The sequence below is a fragment of the Opisthocomus hoazin genome, chromosome 3 (assembly GCF_030867145.1).
Source record: "Opisthocomus hoazin isolate bOpiHoa1 chromosome 3, bOpiHoa1.hap1, whole genome shotgun sequence".
Lineage (NCBI taxonomy): Eukaryota > Metazoa > Chordata > Aves > Opisthocomiformes > Opisthocomidae > Opisthocomus > Opisthocomus hoazin.
The window spans coordinates 6,951,150-6,970,097 of record NC_134416.1 but is presented as its reverse complement, the minus strand read 5'-3'; the positions used below and the strand labels follow the sequence as shown (position 1 = coordinate 6,970,097).

Genomic DNA, 18,948 nt, shown 5'->3' with positions numbered 1-18,948 from the left:
GGACAGATTTTGAATCTTCTATTTGCCTTTTCCTCCTTCTCTCCCTCAAAGTCTACTTCTGGCAATCTGCAAGCCTAGTCTAGACATTGTCTATAACATCATTGAGAAGGCAGAGATCAGATTTGTTTAATTAACACGTTTATAAACATCATTTTGGTAGCTGTTTGACAGCAGCCAACTGCAATTTCTGAGAAATACCCATGTCAGGGCTATTAATAATTCCCCTATCTGAGACATACGGTGCTTTAAGGGGACAGCTAGCTCAGACTGCAAAGTGGAGAGTTTCTCCATATGTGCTAACCAGTAATTTCCATGGCACTCAAAGATTTGACCATTTCCTCCAATGAAGCAGGATCGAAGAGGAGTTTGATACATGAAGTCCTCAGATAAGCAGTAGGCTGTAGCTTTCTGATAAGTCTCAATGCTTGCTCCTGATTAGTAATTTTCCAACTGACTGGCTTATTACACCGATTATTTTAAAATGTTTTCTTTCTGGCTATCCTCTCAAGCACCACCATTTTTCAAAAAGAGCCCATTCCATATTTAAAAGGTTGTTGATTTTTTAATTCACCCTTCTCAGAAACAAACATTGCAGATGTTGACTCTTGAATGACAAGAATGGGACATAAAATGTACACAGTATAAGTAATATATGTCTATAACTGTGAGAAAGAAAAGAAGGAGTATTGCTAAGCTACCCATCTGATATATCTCCAAGGTAAGGAACTTTACATTAACTCTTGTCAGGCCATGACGTAGGAGCAGTGAAGATAAACTCTAATGCTATTGCTTGACAAAGTACTATTTTTTTTCTGCCACCCCCCAATTTCAACAGGAATTAGACTAATACTTTCTCCTTTTGCTTTCTGCACAGCCTAAGGAGTTGTGTGTTGTTTATATGACATGTATATCACTTATCTACCAGGGTATGTGTGTAATTGTCTTGTCTGAGTGTACGGCATCAAAGCAAAGCAGACGGTGTGTGGGAAGCCAAAAGAAAACCGTGCAATACCACAAAGCAATACTCTGACAAGGTATTTAGCCTTGAGGAGAGTGCTAATTGGAAGGATTGCCTCTGGATAAATCTGCATGTTGTGCTGAGGCATATTTCCCTAGACCAAAAGCTCAGGATCAAAGGAAACTCCATGCTTTTGAAGACACCAGTTTAAAGAGGAGAGGTGTGAATGGATGACCAGCTAGTTCAGACCAGCACCAATGTTGCTGAAGAGAGAAACAATGATGTGAAGCTAAGGTTAGCTAAGATGAATGAAAAATTAAATACATGGAAACACACACAGGTCTTCACTGTATTTACATTTTATTTTGCATGATTTGCACCTTTTCAAAACAAATAGAGAAGAATTTTCCTGGAAAAAAAAAAAGTTTCTGTAACTTTATCTCCCTCACTGATCACCAGAATGAAAGAGTAAATAGCTACCAGACCAGTTTGGCCTTCCATCCACATCACTGGCACATCGGAGGATCACAGCAAATAAATCTACGTCAGATGGCTGTACGGACTGAGCCCCCAGCAGCAGGGTCTGGCAGTTCAGGGAACACCTGACAAGTACTAAAAGGGGCCTCTGGCACACGTTATCATCATGGCATTTAGCAAGGTTCAGAGAAAACTTGCTCAGAGACATAGGCATCATGCTTCAAAGGAAGAAGCTATGAAATTTGACAAAACAGCTGCAGAAACCCCTGGATCAAGAAAACACAAGTGTGTAAAATGATGCACTAAGTTTTCACTGCTGCACCAGGTGCCTACTTAAAGGAACCTAATCATAGCCCTTCAAAATCCAGGGCTTGTGAAGGACCTCTGACCACCCCGTACTCACTGATCACTATGTGTGGCAACCTTGGGTTATAGATAGACGAACAGCTGGTAAAAATAATACTGAAGGATGACATTACATCAGCAATGTAAACACAATAGGGAATGTTGCCAGTACTGAAGTATCATCAATTTATCTAATAAGTAGTTTAAAGAAAAATATAAATGTGATTTTTGAGAAGCCTTTACTATATATTGTTTTTTTCTGAAATGTCTGGTTTTAAGTCAAACCCTTTGCATTTTCCAGAAGAGGACTTAAGATGACACTAGTAAATGTCCACGGGAAGCTACTAAAGCAACAGGGAAGTGTTTTGGTCACATGCTTCTGTAAAAACAGTCCTCATGATCATTCTCATCATGTCCAGAGCACTGGATTGCTTCATAAGGTGCTGCCATTGTCACTATTTGTGCTATGCTGTCCTACAGGCACTGATGTTACGAGTCAGGTGACCACTTTGACAGTTTGTCCTTCCAACTAGAGTTGATGTCCTAACAATTTCAATTGTCATTTTACTTGTAGCAAGGAGACAGTAACTTAAAAGCAAAATCCTTTATACAAATAAATCTCTATGAATATCTGTATGTTAAAGATTGGAGACTGTCTCACTTGCATTTTTAAAGGAAGGCTTGATTATACTCTCCACATCTCCATTGTTGTCAGTGGAGATACCTTCTGGATTGGAGATTATTCAACATATCTTACTGGCCAAACTGCAATAGCTTTATTCATCTTTATCCTTCATTGCTTTCTGCAATCTTTTTGACTCATAACATTCATGATAATGACATTTTAGAGATACAGTCAACTGACCGAGCCCTCTGACAGTAGGTGATTAGTTGGTTGCGTACCATACGCACACAACTGTTAAACACCTTGAATCACAGAATCATAGAAAGTTTTGTGTTGGAAGGGACCCCTAGAGGTCATCTAGTCCAATCCCCCCGCAGCGAGCAGGGACACCACTAACTAGATCAGGTTGCTCAGAGCCCTGTCCAACTAAAAATTGAAGCTAAAAATGAGTCTGAAAATTCCCTGTTGAGATAGGAATCAGCATCCACCCAACCAAAGGGAGTAGAGGAAGGTAAGGTGAGGACAGAGCAGAGTGGAAATAAGGACAGGACATTACATACTCTGACAGTCCATGAACTTTCTAGCATTTGTGCAGTTACATCTGAGTGAAAAATAAACCAGATATTTATTTAGTGCTGTCACTTTCTTGTCCATCTCCACCACAGAACCTGGGGGGAAGAAAATAAGTAAGGAGAAAAAAAACACTGAGGACAAAAGAACAAAACACACTGTGATAAAGGGCAATGACTCATAAACTCAGAAACATTCATTTAGGAGAATAAATCTGCCTCTCAGGAAACACAGCACATACTATCTCCAGGATAGCACTATTGTCCTTACTGCTTTTATAGCATCTTTTATTTTATTCTGAATTTCTTGAGAAGATGATGTTTGTTGCTAGCTGGGCATTACTTATTTATTTATTTATTTATTTATAATTCCTTGATGATGTGTGTAGAATAAAGTCACAGTAAGATAACCTTATTCTCCTCTCCACAAATGCCTTCACCTACTGTAAATTTCTGAGTAAGGATCAAGGGAACAAAGTAAAAGAGGTTTGTAAACGCACAGAGACATGCTCTGAGACTAAACCCTTAGAAGAAGCAGCACACTCATTAGACTAAGTCTCTTCTTTTTGTTGTTGTTTTTCTTTATTAAGTTGCACTGATGTTCACCTTCATGCAGCTAAACTGGATCCCAGTTCTTACACCGGTGATTGCATCTCACTAGCCTTTTTTGAGCATACATTAATTGCTGGAGTCAAAGCAGTAAAAAATTTTAGTAAGTCCTTTCATTACAGGGTTGTCATTAGCTGTTCTTCAGTTTACAGAACCTGTCATTGTTTTCTGCTGGCACATCAATAAAATGGGAGAGATGACGTCTTCAGCAAAGCAATGATTTCAAAAGGTAACATCTCATTTTGTTAAACCAATAATTCTCTTCTAAGATTTTGGGTGATGGAAATGTATCTCCTTTACACTTTTAAAGGCAGCCTATCTAATTGCAATACTATAGATACAAAGATATGACCAGACTTGTTTAGAAAAAACTATATAAATAAGTAGTTAAAATATTTTATATTTTACCCTGGTTCAGTACAAATAGCTAACATAACAGGGACTAGCACCTGAATCTCCCATTAATAATATAATTTTGGACTATTCTAGGGTAGACATGGCACTAAATTTTACTCAGAATGTCTCTTCTTTTCTTAAAACAGATTGTTTTCCCAGCGCTGCTGAGACTAAAAAATTACTGGAATGTAAACTTTTTACTTGAATTATTATAAAATTTCTTTTTTCCTGAGACATGTATCATCCCTGGGGAAATCGCCAAAGATTATGGTTTTACTTCAGCAAAATGATTCAAGCAGGGGTTTATGTCCCTTTGACTTCTTGAATTAGACCTTTCATCTTATTATAGCACAGTCAACAAGCTAGAGCATTTATCCTGAGTCATGGAAAGCCAATGAAGTATGTGATCCCTCAAGAATCACTTTTTGCCACAGCTTTAAGAGTAATAAAAAAAGCTCTGCCTAGTATCCGGTTTCTCACATTCAAGAACTTCAATAAATTGATAAATCAAAATATCTGCACTCAGTGGAAAACAACTATCATCTCACTCAATATTTGGTCTCACTCAACAGTATGTAATGAAGTTGAAAGTAAGGAATATATTCCATAAAATTTGCATAGGTGACGACACAATTTAGAATTTAGTCAGGAGGCTTGTTAGTTTGTTTCCTAAATGCACTTACAAAACCCACAACTTTTAGGTCACTGCTTGTTTGTGTTTTTTCTGTTTGCTTTAATATGTATTACCATTTAAGATTTCAGTCTCAAGTCTACTTCAGAAATCATGTTATTCTTGCCCGTGAGAAACCTTCTAATGCTCTGTTCAGTCATGGAGGTATCAAGGATTCCTTTGTAAGATCTCCAGTCTTTACAATCACCTAACATTATCCAACATAGTTTACAGAATGAGATAGTATCACAGCACAAGATAGCAATAATCCCTTGTAGGTATTTTGCTAGGGTTTTAGGTTTCCAGTCTGCTGTAATCCTTTGATTTTTTTACTTCAATATGCAAGCCAAAGTAAAGACTTGTGATACAGGCAAAAACAAATGCAAGGCATAGTCTTATTCAATCATATCTATTAAATATGGACCTTTTTCACTACATAAACGTTTAGCCTAGTTCAAAATGTTAAAGATTAATTTGTTTTTGTACTCTAGAAGGCTAACTCAGTTTGGATGCAAGCCCTAAAAATAATCTTCCAATATTAAGAAAAAAAAAGCTTGCTGGTTTATATTCTCAGGAAAATCAATGTCCTCAATTGTATCAGATGCATTAGACATATGTTCGTAAAGAGTCCAGCACCATGAATCACTTTTCCAAAGGTTCGTTGATTGTTACTGCCAAAATGTTACGAGTTAGAGACACAGAGACAAATAATAAATGATCCTTTAAAAATTAATCATAAGCCAAAGAGTATTCAGAGTGGAGCAAATAAGAAAGGAGATAGTTTATTTTATGTAAATTTTTTTGCACTTGAAACTCCACTGTGCTTTGTCTTTTGCCAGCACAGCTGGAATTCACAAAGCACCAGTGGTACCTAGTTCACTAGGTGTAGGTACCCATTCAACATCCAGCAACAAAATTAGTGTTATGAGTAAAACCACTTGTACCTCACAGTTGAGAACCTTCACTTCAGATCAATAACTTCATATATATGGTCCACATAGCCACAGGTGAAAACAGAGTGCAGCTAAGGGATCCAAAGAAAGTAATTTAGGAAAACAAGTTAACAACTTACTTCAGTTCCTATCACATACTGTTTGTGGGACCAAGACACATTGGAGAATTTGTACAGGTCACCAAATCCAAGAAGGCTGAGAAGCAATGGTCTACATTATACCCTTCACAGACTGGTCATTTTAAGGGTATTCAGATGGAGGAATAAATCTACTAGGGTAAAAAAAACCAAAAAACAACTTGTGCCAGAGGATTTGTAGGGCAGAACTGAAATAGAGCCAAAATAAATGTCAAGTGCCAGTAGGCTGCTCTTACGAGATATAAAGCCTTTGAGCTATTAGGAAGGATTAAATGTGAACACAGCTGTGCAAATTTAGGTCAGATCACTCAAAAAAAAAGAGTGGAGAACAACCTCAATTTGTCCTCTGTTAGCACGTGCCTGTCAGGACACCAGTTTTGAGTTCAGCTTAGCAGAAATCGCTATCTGCTTACACCAGTTAGTAAGAACCTGCTGTTGGTACTGTGCGCAAAATGAAACAGCAGGAAAAATTCAGACAGAAGAGGAGGGAGAGCAAAACGGAAGGAAAAAGGAGATAATACAAACTTTCACCTGGACTAGCTTCCCACTGCTACATAATCCTCTCTTCTTCACACCTTCCCTATCTCTTCCTTCCCCAACTTGTATTTGTTCTTTATAACCTTCAAAAGGAAAAGGGGTTTTAAAATTTTATGCACAACTGAGAGTTAAACCTCCAGACTCCTAAGAATATCATCATATTCAATCTTCAGCAGTTTTTGTGTCTTACTCCTACTGTTCACCTGAATTATTTTTTTTTTTATTCCCTTTGTCAGCCTTAGAAACAAAATGCATCAAAAAATCAGCAAGTTATTTGAAGCCTATTTAGGACACTCAGATAGAATTAGCCATCATAGTCACATTTGACTGTGCTCCCCTCACAAATAAAAGGAGCTATGGTTTTCTCAGTCTGGCATTTTTTGTTATTTCATACAGGAAATTAGAGCTCTTTAGGACACAGACCATATATTATTTTCCTGTACTCATAAAAGAGCCTTGCAACTTTTTTTTTTTTTTTTTTAAGTTCTATTCAAGTTCATACCTGACTGATCTCCAAACTGCCTGGGCATAGGTCTATATTAAGTCCTTGGGAGTATATCTGAGTGTTTGACCTCATTAAAATCTTTAGCAACACCTAAAGATTAATTCTGTCTGTCTTGTGAGTAGGCCACACCTAGATGTGACAGCAAGTTGACTGAGATCCTCCTTGGAAAGATTCCAGCAACAGGGGCTGTAGGGCTGGAAAGAAGATGTAAGAAGATGGATGAGATGCACCCTCTTGTAAGAGCCATGTGGCTGCCTGATGCGCGAGTAAAGGAGCTATCTGCTTTTGAGCACAAGCTGTCATGTCAATAGAGACAGCAACAAATAATTCAAGTAGGTAACAGAGAGACTTGAACGTCACCATGATGCTACTAACTAGTGACAGCTAATACAGTGAAAGGCTCATGCATTGTATGGTTTTTTGGCACTATTCTGACTGCAGTTCCATTTCTGATAATGAATAATATCATGACACTATCTAACAGTGCTGTAAGCTCAGCTGTCCTTGTCAATTTTTAAATGCTTATACTGTATTTTGCCTGATCAAATTCACTACTGAGCTTCACTTGGGCATGTTATAATCTTCAGATGTTCTGAGGACATTCTAAGTAAGCACTTAGATTACATTTATGGCACTGATTATCCTTGTTTGTGAAAAATTTGAAACATAGACACTTGCCTATGAGATTCATCTCACTGACTAGAAATGCCTTCATATATATGAGGTGTTTAGAGTCACCCTACAGTCAATAGAGATCTAGCAAATAGACTCAACAAGATTCATATGACCCATTGACACCTACTTCTGTGCTGACTACCAAGGCAGCAGAAGGTGTAGACATATACTGTGTTGCTCAGGTGTAGACTTATAAGCCGAGTCCACGTCTAGTTAGATGAATGTCATTCATAGCAAAATGGCACATATAAACAGTATTTTGAATGTGTCTGCAGAATAACACATGAAAAGGGTGAGAGAGCCAGAATGTAATGTGTATGTCTCCATAGATATTATTGCCTTGCTTGTGTTTAAAAAGGATAAAGGAAAAAAACAAGCAAATCATCAGAACTTAATGATACAAGATTTTGCCTTTTTTTTCCCTAAAATATTTTGCCTTTTATGATACAGATGTAAACATCTGGCTGGAATCAACAGTCAGAGTGCCACTGGGTTGAAAGGTGTTCAGCATTTGGAAGACAGGAAATGCCAAAGGTGAGGTTGGCTGTGAAGTCTCCATTCTGTCCTTAATGCACGTGCATCATGTTATGATCAGCCACTGATGTACAAAACCACTTCTGCCTCTTGTAGTGCTCAGGACAGAGAAGTTCTGAGAATGAATCTGGGCTTTTTAGAAGTCTCTTCCCTATTTCAGATTTCAGAAGTTGAATTATAAGGGAGATAAGGGATCCCAGGGGACTCTGCTGGTTCAAGAAAATATGTGCGTATTTAGCAAGTCAGATTTTCTGATGCCTTGATTGCTTGAGCCAAGTTTTGAGCAAGTTAAAGGCTCTTAGTGCAGCCCTTTTAATTTAATAAAATTATCTGAAATTGCTAACAACGTAAACATTGTCAGCAGCTGCTTTAAGGTTTCATATGGAATCAGTGAAGCTAATGATGCTCATAAGGAGGTGTTGAATTGTATGTTTGCAATGCTGGCCCGAAAGAAAACAGCACAGCAAGCAGTGTCAGACTCTTACACACTGAGCAAGACAAGAGCTCAGAGCACAGAAAGTTTGACAAGCAGTTGTGGGTTTGATTATTATCACCAAAAATACTCACAGTCTGGGACAGTGTGGGAAGCAGATAAGGATGTTGGCGAGAGAACTTGACGGAGAGAGACGGTCAGAGCATCATCAGTAGAACTAGGATCTTGTTACTACTGGAAGAGGGAATATATGCAATACTGAAATTAATTTAGCGTGATGTTTTACTTTCAGGTGCACAAAAAAAAAAACCACAAATAAAAATAATTTATTTATAGCCATCCTCAGCTGTAAAATATTTATCAAATTGCAGACAAGTGTTTATTCCAAGGGCCACTGACTACTATAGAAAGTAAAGAATCTTTAGACCATTTTCCATCATGATGATTCTTTGGACAGGCAGTAACTATTAAGCTGGAATGCGGTAATGGAGGAACAGGTGCTGGTTTAGAGCAACATCATTTAAATATAGGCAATAAAATATGCAGAGCCATAATCAGAATGTTGACTTGTTTTAAGCGCTTGGGGCCATGTTGATATAAATAACTGCATCAGGTTTTGCTATAAAGCAAGAGCTATATTAAGTGGTTTACAAACAGAGGAAAAGGCTGACTTATTTGTCATGGCATTGCGTGATCTGTGACAAAAAAAGAAAGGGCCAAATGAGCCACTGCTAGACACGGAGCCAACACAACATGGCCTGAGGTATAGCTGCTGAATAAAACAAGGCTCGCAGAGCCTTTCAAAACAGCAGGAAAAACATTTCTTTCTGAAATTCAGGCCAGCATCTTGGTAAACTTCACCAGAAGGATAGCTCTGCACAACTGGAGGCCTTGGCTCTTATTCCAGCCTTAGAACAGCTGCCCCTCAAGCTTTGCCTGACAAACCTGTCATGCTGCAAGCATGATTCTCGGTCATCTCATGGAGTTAATGACTTTTCTCAGATAAGTGAGAGCTTGCAGGATGGATGTTGAGTTCCTGAGGTTCAGTTGGAGAGGGAGCTGCATTTCCCTTCGGAGAGCTGGGGGCACTGGCAACCCATTCCAAGTCACAAATTACTGATTCTCCAAAGCATCTAATTGTTGGCTTTGCTGTTTTCCTTAACACACTTACTTGAGTCCCAATGCAAACAGTGCCTGAAGAGGAAAGAGAGATGCTAACAAGATAAAGATATCCAGCTTGGGGCTATTTCTCTGAAATCCTCTTTGCTTGTGCCCAAATACTTCCAGCCAAGCAAACTTGGGCAACACAGACAGGGAACATCCTAGAAAGTCAGCTGCTGATGCACCAGTACCACCATCCTGCCACCTTGAAGTTCTGGTTTCCTAGCAGTGATTAAGTATGAGCAGACTTGATGTCCGTGGAATGAGCCAGATGTACATAAACCAGCAATAAACTGCACATTTCTGATGCAGACATCAGTCTGGTGTGAGCAGCACGGTATGCACAGCAGGAAAACGCACTTTTTCTGCAGTTGTTTTGCAGGCTGTAATGAACTACATACTGCCACAATTTACACTGGCACCAGGGCCCAAACAGGCTGGTTTAAGGCAGGCAGGATACCCACACTCTGAAGCTGTAGAGACCACTATTTAGACATAGCCTTCAGTTTCTAAGGTCTAAGCAGATGGCAGCAGGAGATTTTCTTGCCAAAATCACAGAGAACTGGGTTGCTAACAGCTCTACACCCAGGAGAGAATTGCCTGCTGAGGCGTGGGCAGAAAAGAAACTTTGCCCTTTCAAATGGTGCTTCTGAGGCCATGCTGCTTTCTAACAGAATTTAACTACGCTCATACCTGGCTCTTCCCAGAGACCAGAGCTGCTCTTCTGCTGTTATAAGCACAGACCAAGTCCTGAAATCTTATGAGCGGTGTCTTCCTTCATGATCTTCAGTGGAGTTAATAATCAAATACTAGAAGAAATTCAATTTTGGATCCAAACGGTCATTGGGGCCTTTTGTGGGACCTGAAGATCTTTACAACTAACAGCAGGACCTGTTATGTACAAACTTCCTCCTTCCGTACCAAAGAGGAGGGAACGGAGTGGAGACTCCGTGGCCCTGCTCCGTGATGATAAAGTGGGAAGAAATGGTCCTCTAGAACAGATAAGCAGCTCGTCTGGCCCCCTGAGCCAAAGTGCTACCCTCTCGTGAACTTTGCTCGTTTTAATAACATTTTAATACCAAAACACACCTCCATCCCAAAGGCTACCCGCCTCCGAGGTGCGACCACCCCTCTTTGAGTCTGCACTCTCGATTTTTTGTAAACTATACCTTTAAATGTGAAGCGAGAAAATTTTACACCAATCATGACAGAAGGTGAAGGTATGTATGACTACAGTCACTCAAACTCCACCTTAAAGGTAGAAAGAATATAAAAATAGCCAGGGAAATGGGGGATTTTCGGAGAAGAAGATAATGCCATAGATCTTCAGAGAAAAAGAAGATAACACCGTGAGCAAGTCAAGGGAAACTCCACCTCAGACTGCCTCCGACAACCGGGATCGGCCAACGGGCTGAGCCTTGCTTCTCCCCTCCTTGGGATGCCTTGGGTGAGACATAACTAAGCGCTTTTCTCGGGAATAGTTACTCCCTAATGTTTATAGCCAGGCTGTATTATTTATAACCTTTTCAAGCGTTTTATATTTGCACGTGCTTTCTTGCAGACAGTCACTATCACTGGCAATTCAAAAAGCCTACATACCTGTTGCACAAATAAAACTGCACTGTTTAAGTAGTCAGTTGTCACAGTTTCTTACTGAATGCGACCAAATGCGACCGTGCTAGTTCATGAGCACGACTGGACTGAAGGTGCAGACTGCTATTAGTGTATCCAGAATCGTGGTAGTTTAATGTACATATTAAACGCGACTGGACTGGTAGTGGCAAATTGGATATCACTCAGAATTTAAACCTAGCCACACCTAGCCTCTCACTTTGGTGAAGAGCGTTAGAAAGCAAGGGGGTTTATTTTCTTCCAAATTAACGCGACAAGGAATTTCATCAAAGTCCTTATAGTGTTTTCATTACAACATCAACACTATTGCAAAATATAAAAAATATGGGCAGCAGTTCCTCTAACTGTCATTGGAGAATGAAGGAAATACAGAAACATTCGTAGCAAAACCGTACCTGGTTCCTCCTCACTTAGTATCCCATCTCTAAGCAACACAGAAAAGAAAGCTAGGCAAAGAATGTAGTTGGTTGAAGACATTTCATATGGTCACTCCACTGTGTACAGAAATCTGGAGGCTTTGTAAGGATGAAGCTGTAAGGAAGTCACATCTTCAAAACGCTGCAGTCTAATTCTCTCTCTACCCAGCAGACTTCCCTAATTTTGTTGTCAGACTGTTGTTCCTGACAAGAAAAATAAATGAGGGGTAGTTTTTTTGCCTGTTTTTTTTTTTTTGTTTTTTAAACCTCTTTTGTCAAAGCTCTGTGTCTGCAGGGACAGTGTATGGCATAGTGCAGAAATACTTAGAAAAACTAAGGAACATTTCATTGTTGTTCTTCATTACTGCCATATAGTGGTACTGGTTTGCCATGGCTTACAGCTAGCTATCTCAGAGCTCTATTTAATTTTCTCTTCTTTTAGGTAATACAGAGACCAGCCAGAACCAGACTGTGAACACACGAAATACTTTAATTTTATAGAAACTGCAAGACTTCCCATATAAATATTTATGCTCAGATGGACTGAACATGGGAAAAGATTCTAGCAAACCATCACACAGGAACTTTTCCCAAGGCAAAATATTGCCTACTACTCTAGTCTTTTAGTAGAGACAGCAGTGACAGGACGAGGGGTAATGGTTTTAAACTAAAACAGGGTAGGTTTAGGCTGGATATAAGGAAGAAATTCTTTACAATGAGGGTTGTGAAACACTGGAATGGGTTGCCCAGAGGGTAGTGGAGGCCCCATCCCTGGAAACATTCAAGACCAGGTTGGACGGGGCTCTGAGCAACCTGATCTAGTTAGTGGTGTCCCTTCTCACTGCGGGGGGGTTGGACTAGATGACCGCTAGGGGTCCCTTCCAACTCAAAACTTTCTATGATTCTATGATTCTATGATTCTATGAATTTGGAAATTATGGAGGAATTATCCCTGTTACATGGCTTTGCCACCCTAAACTCGTGCTCTCTTGTTTCATCAAGGACAGAAAGTTTACTACGTCTCCTGTATTTAGAATATTAGATATGCATGCAATAAAAATATACTGTATGAAGGTACTACTTGGTATCATAGAATCATAGAAAGGTTTGTGTTGGAAGGGACCTTTAAAGTTCATCGAGTCCAACACCCCTCCAATGAGCAGGGCCATCTTCAGCTAGAAATTAGAAATTAGAAAAAAATTAGAAATTAAAATGTTTCCTGCTCGAACTTTTCGTATAGTGTGGGATAATCTCAGCAAAATGAAATGATATACCCAACATCATGTACTCCCTATGACCAATTTGCAGCCATCAAAGGTATCATTTTGAGTATTTTGCTCCCATTTCACTAATACAATACAATTCCAGGAACAAGAATATCTTGATGAAAATATATATCAGCACAAATACCTTGTACAATACTGCAGTTGCACAATCACACACCAAGTTGCTGAGCTAAAGACTAAAACAAAAGAACTTCATATACTCCAGGCCAGGAATTAATAAAAAACCTAATCAGAACCAGAGAGGTTATCTACGGGCAGAGGACATTTCATCACCGAGGCAGAAACTGGGACAGCATTTGGCGTTAAACACTTCTTATTCAGAGCAGGAATCTTTAGCAAACAAGGATGAAACACAGACCAATTTTTCAGTTTTATGCCAACGTGAAAGATAATACTATTCAGATTTCCACTGGCACACCAGAACTTATCAGATCGTTTGCTTCTTACTAGTTTGAAATAAAGTGTCATCTCGAAAATTGACATTGTTTTATAAGTAACTGAATTCTCTAAAGAGGACTAGCCTTCAAATCCTGACCTTGCTAAATTTTTGAGCTTCTTGTATTTACATACCTCACGGGGAACATTCAAGATCTCTTAAGATTGAAGACTCAGCTTATGGGAGGTACTGACAGCTTCTGGAGCAACAAGTGATGTGACTGTTGGGCACAGATCAAGCATCTACGTTAAAACAAGCAAAGAGCTTTTGCTTAGTCTCCAAACAGGAAAGTGAGGTGTGCGTGAAATTGAAGTCAAGAGAATGCAGTTAATCATAAATTTATAAGCAAAAATAGGTACATCAACATCTAAATAAAAGTCACCATCATGTGAACATCCCTCTTCAGAGCAGGCATATTTAACACAAATGTCTGCTCTGTTCCTGCAGGTTTTTCATAGCCTGATTCTTGGTAACAGATGAATTATTCCCGGTGTCCCACAATCAAATGCTTAACCCCCATTCTTTTTAATTTTTTGTATTAGACATACAATCAGTGTGTAAAACATCACGAGAACTTACAGAGCACTCTGTACTACATGCAGCTCAACTAAATATGCACAAAACCCAGCAAATTTCTTGGATTTCTTATGAACTCATTTTACCTCAGTTGTTAGAAGCATAACTTTGTTTCCAGAACTTACAGAAGAAGTGATGATGGACCTGTGGGGCTGAAACTATCTTCGTTTTTGCATCTCACTGTGAATTTTAGACACCAGCTTGTTGTGCAAGCAAACATTTCAAATTTGATCTGAAAATCAACAAGATGCAATGAACAGAGAGCCTCCAAGGTGTTTTTATTGCCTTCTTAGAATCACTATTATTTTTGCCTCTTATTTTTTACCCCTGCAAATGTTTATACCTACACAAGATACTTTGGGAAAAGAGTAATTTTGGACATCTTGCAGACTGAAATGTGTAGCCGGAATGTCAAACCGCTATTATCTTCACCCATGACACTAAATACAAACGTATTGAAGCTCTATTTTCAACGGCAATTAGACACCTAGGGAGAAATTCCAATGCCTAAACATAGAAATCTAGAGCTATTTTATACCCCCTGAGGTATAAAATAAGACATCTATTCACAAAAAGCAGCTTACCCACGATGTAGGGGAGTCCTGCTTCCTTTGGAGGCAGCAGCTGAATACCAGATGAGACATTCTAAAGCATCTCAAATGGCATCACACACTTATGGTTAGGCAACTGAATCTTTCCTCTGAAGGCTACAAATAATTAAAGCGTAGGAAGTGGTTGAACTTAACCTGAAACAGTCACCCAGCTGAACTAATTCAGCCTCTAGTGACTGCATCTCTTTTGGCTGTAAGGGAAGCTTAAACACTTGGACCTCTACAAACAATGTGTGTACAGACAACTAAATGTAGGTGTCTCAATGTGGGAATGCATCTCATCCTCAAACTGAAATTCACCTCACCTATTTTAGGTATATGAATTGTCTATCTCTACATATGGGCTACTTGTCTAGAAAAGAGATAAAAAGTAGACACCTTTAGAAAGAGATTCCTCTGACCCATTTTTATACATCCATTTTAGACTGAAATGAGTCACACCCTTTCTCTCCACAGATTAGCAGGGGAATCTGGGTGCTTATCTCTGGTGTAGAGTGCTTAAAGACAGATGAGAAATCCCGCTTCCAGAAGAGTGGGTTTTGATTGAGAGCTAGATCCCTGCCTCTCAGAGATACTACAAGACATCCACACATACCTTCAGACACCTAAGATGCATTTGAAACTCTAAAGTCTAAACTGCCAGGTTTCACTGCTCTCCAGAATAAAACTCAAAACAATCCCCTTAAAGGAAACAGAATTTTCAATGATACACGTTTCAGACAAAAAAATTGCTAGGCACGTAAATGCAGCTTTGACCTACAGACTGTATACTTCAAACAGAAAAATAAATCACGAAAATTAAAAATAGATCCAAAACTTTGATGTAAGGACTTCATGTACGAACATCAGACTAATCAGTCTCATTAATTTTAAATCTAATTTTGTTTGTTTATTTTCTTCATATTTTACTAATTTCTAATGACTCTATGTAAATAAAACGTAAGATCAAATAATAGCAAAAAAGACCCTAGGTGCAACAGGAATTGTACTATGAAACCAAGTCCTGTCCACTCAAAATGTAAAATTCCATTACCCTTCACCTAACTCCCAAGACAGGGAATTTTATTTTCTGGCTAATAAATTTTCCACTGCCATATTGTTTGTTTCAAACCAATTTCCAGTTTTGATGCTATAAAATAGCTGCTTTCTTCACTTCATAGAAAGAAAAGAAATATATGCATGCTGGAGAGCACTCTGGCACTCCTCTGGGTTAAAGAAATGTGAATTATTGTTAGAACAAAGTAACAAAGCAGCAAGCCATTTCTTCCCCAGGAGTGATGCCCTGTCATTCTGGGCAAGAAAATATAAAGGCTTATTTTCTCCAACTCATGTTATCATCATCAACATCAGTTTTCCGTGCCTCATGAGATCCCTCTCTTAAAAAAAAATCTTAAAATCTGAAAAAAAAAAAGGTGTGATATCAAGGGGCAAAGTCTCAACAAGTCTTCGAAGTTTTAATCATAATCTTGAATTTATTGTACTGAATAAATATTCATCATGGATTTTTTATTTCGTCCTCCTATTAAGAGCCAGACATCCATGAAATTCAGTTCTCACACAGCACTGAAAATAAGGAAAACAGACAGAACGGAGGACTATGGCAGGCACATGATTTCATCAGGCCATAAATAGCAAGATGTGAAATGTTCTGTCCTTCTGCATTTGAATAAATATCCCTATGAAGCAGATGAAGACAGGTGACCCAAGCTATTTACAACTTCTGTCATAAGGAAAACGCAGTCGTGTTTCCATAATATCCTCATAGCAGAGACAGAAGACGACAGAGCATTCCCTGAGTGTGTGTTTCATGCTTTATGGCAGCTGAGCAACAAACAGGCTGCCAGGTAACAAAATCAAATGTGGGCCAGGATACACATTTCACCTGGTCTAGAATCTCACCCTGATGCTGCAAGGGAGAATCAGTTTTGGCTGAGTCGCTGAGTCCTGTTTGCAGGACCTAACTCTCGCAGGATGAGCATGTTTTAGGCTGCTCCAGCACTTTTTACTTTGTGTTTATATGCAGAAACATGCCATCTGTGTGTCTTCTGAGATAAAATCTTGGCAGCAAAGACAACATCACACACTGAGTAATAGCCCAGTGATTCCTGGAATATACTGATTGCAATAAGAGTAACGAAGTTGGGTAAAATTCTGGTCATGCTGGCATCAACAGAATAGCTTTGTATTCTGTAGATGAGTGTTAAACACCTATTCAGGGAGATCAGAAAAATGAGAATATAAAAACCACTATATCCATCTTCTTATGCCAAAGTTGCATCTGAGGGCACTGTTAGGACTTTATCAGCAGCAACACTGTATGCACTAGAGAGAAGACTATTATTTTAGTAATCTAGATTCTCACACAAATTTGTAGTTGAGCAAAGTTCACATCAAGTGAACTTTGATAACATATCTGTTAAATTCAGTATTGTTATTCATATCTGTTAAATTCAGCAGCTTCAGTATTGTCGAAGTAAAATCTTTGCAGGCTAAATAACACATTTAACTTTGTACATACAGCCTTCTGGCACAGTGTAGATTTTGACTCTTTCCAGACATCCCTCCTCTAGATAGAACAACTTGCAATAACTTGTGTGGGAACTGCTTTTTTTTTTGTTGTTACAGGATGGTGAAAGAAGCTTCTTTCTACTTGCATGGTCAAAGTAGGGATATACTAAGTCATAAAATGTGATTCAACTGAAATCTGCTCATTGCACATAATCTCATTACATGCACGTGCTAAACCAGAAAAAAATGTCTGTGTCTGTAGAAGTAAAAAATAACTTCAATTCTGCATCTCATTTATGAAACATTCCAAATATGGCTATCAATAAAACTTTCTCCAGAAAAGATCTTACTCCCATCCAAAGTAGTAAAACGGCTATTTTCAAAATTTTTGCATATGAATATATGTCCCTATTAAGATTAGGAGATACAGATGACTGTCAAAATTACAAAAAGTGTTCTCACGAATCTGTCAAACTAAATGGGTTTGTGGGTTGATACTGTATAAAGAACATTAATTATCAAACATCATGGAGTCTGAATAACATGATATCTGGAATATTTCTTATCATAGTCAGGTGCTCAGCCAGTGAATATCAGTGTAGTTTCACTGAGATCAAGGAGGGGTTTTCCCTACTTACACCATGGGAAGATATTTGCCACTATAAGTTTAAAATATCTTGTCCTTTTCTGTTCTTGTATAATAAGCCATTATTTCTGCAGCCAAGACTTCTGGAAAACATGATTTCCGTGTCAGAGGGATAAAAATATCCCTGATGTAACACTGGATTTCATTTAGAAAAGCATCAGAAGATTCACAGTTTGAGCTAGAATTTATTATTGATCCTTTCAGCTCAATGCAAATTTGAAATTGTGCTCTGAAACAAACAACGCACTTTCCTTGGTCAAATCCTTATAGCAGCACTGAGAAAATGATCTAAACAGTTCTAAAATTAACCACTGTTTTTTAAAGTATTTTGTGGATCTATCATTAGATCTATAGATGAAAAAAAAGGGCAGGAATCTGTTTTAGATAAGAACTTGTAAAGCTTTCATTTTCTTCCTTTTGATTTATATTTCTCTGATATGATTGCAGTTTGCATCCTGAGAGCACCAGGCTGAGATGGGAGACCCATTTTAATAACCCCTATAGAGACAGAGTAACAATAAGTAATTAACCATTGGAACCTGACAAACCACTGCTTTAAATTGAAGCAACTACTTTCGAAGAAAAATCAACATGATTCCATTTCTCTTCCATCCAGATTGTTGTGTCCATAGAACCTTCTGTACAAAAACTAAACCCCAACTTGGTGTTTATGGGTTTTTTTAAGCATAACAAAATGCCCAAATTTCTTAAACATTGGAAATCCAGAAGCACAGAATGGCTTGGGTATTTATAGCCCTACTATGCCAAAATTAAGGTCAGGAACCAGTCTTCTCACTGGCCTTCTTCATCACATCCAGTGCCTTGTCTGAGTTTTTACCAGCACACCTCACTTGGCACTTGCAATTCTGTATAAGGCCTGCCTGACATAATTTTGGCTGGGCTGAGCAGCTTTGTTCCCGTTTCCCAGCTGAATGCGTCAGGGCAGCTTCAAAACGTGCACCTTTCTGATGAGGTCCCTTGAGTGGCTCAGTCCAGAAAGCATCTTCTGGACATGCTTAAAGCCAAAGAGTAAACTGAACTCCAAATACAGTGTCTAGGAGTGCTTTCACCCAAAACCCAAAGAGCTGGTTGCAAAGGCTGTAAAGAAAGAGGGTTTGGGGACTGAAGGAAGCACCGTAAGGATCAGAGTGGAGATACATGGCTTAAACACAGTCAGCACTCATTTACTACTATATGGCCCCATCTTATGCCTTGCCTGGCAACTCCTACATTTAAATTCCTGGCTTTGGCTT

The 18,948-nt window shown here is 38.8% G+C and overlaps 1 protein-coding gene across 1 annotated transcript in view; it reads right to left on the bottom strand.

Moving 5' to 3' along the window:
• FAM135B (family with sequence similarity 135 member B) overlaps positions 1-18,948 on the bottom strand; it is a 218,949-nt gene that overhangs the window by 152,871 nt on the left and 47,130 nt on the right. Inside the window, exon 2 of the mRNA XM_075415511.1 lies at positions 8,558-8,657. The gene's annotated coding sequence lies outside the window, so the exon portion shown is untranslated. The remainder of the gene's footprint in view (positions 1-8,557; positions 8,658-18,948) is intronic.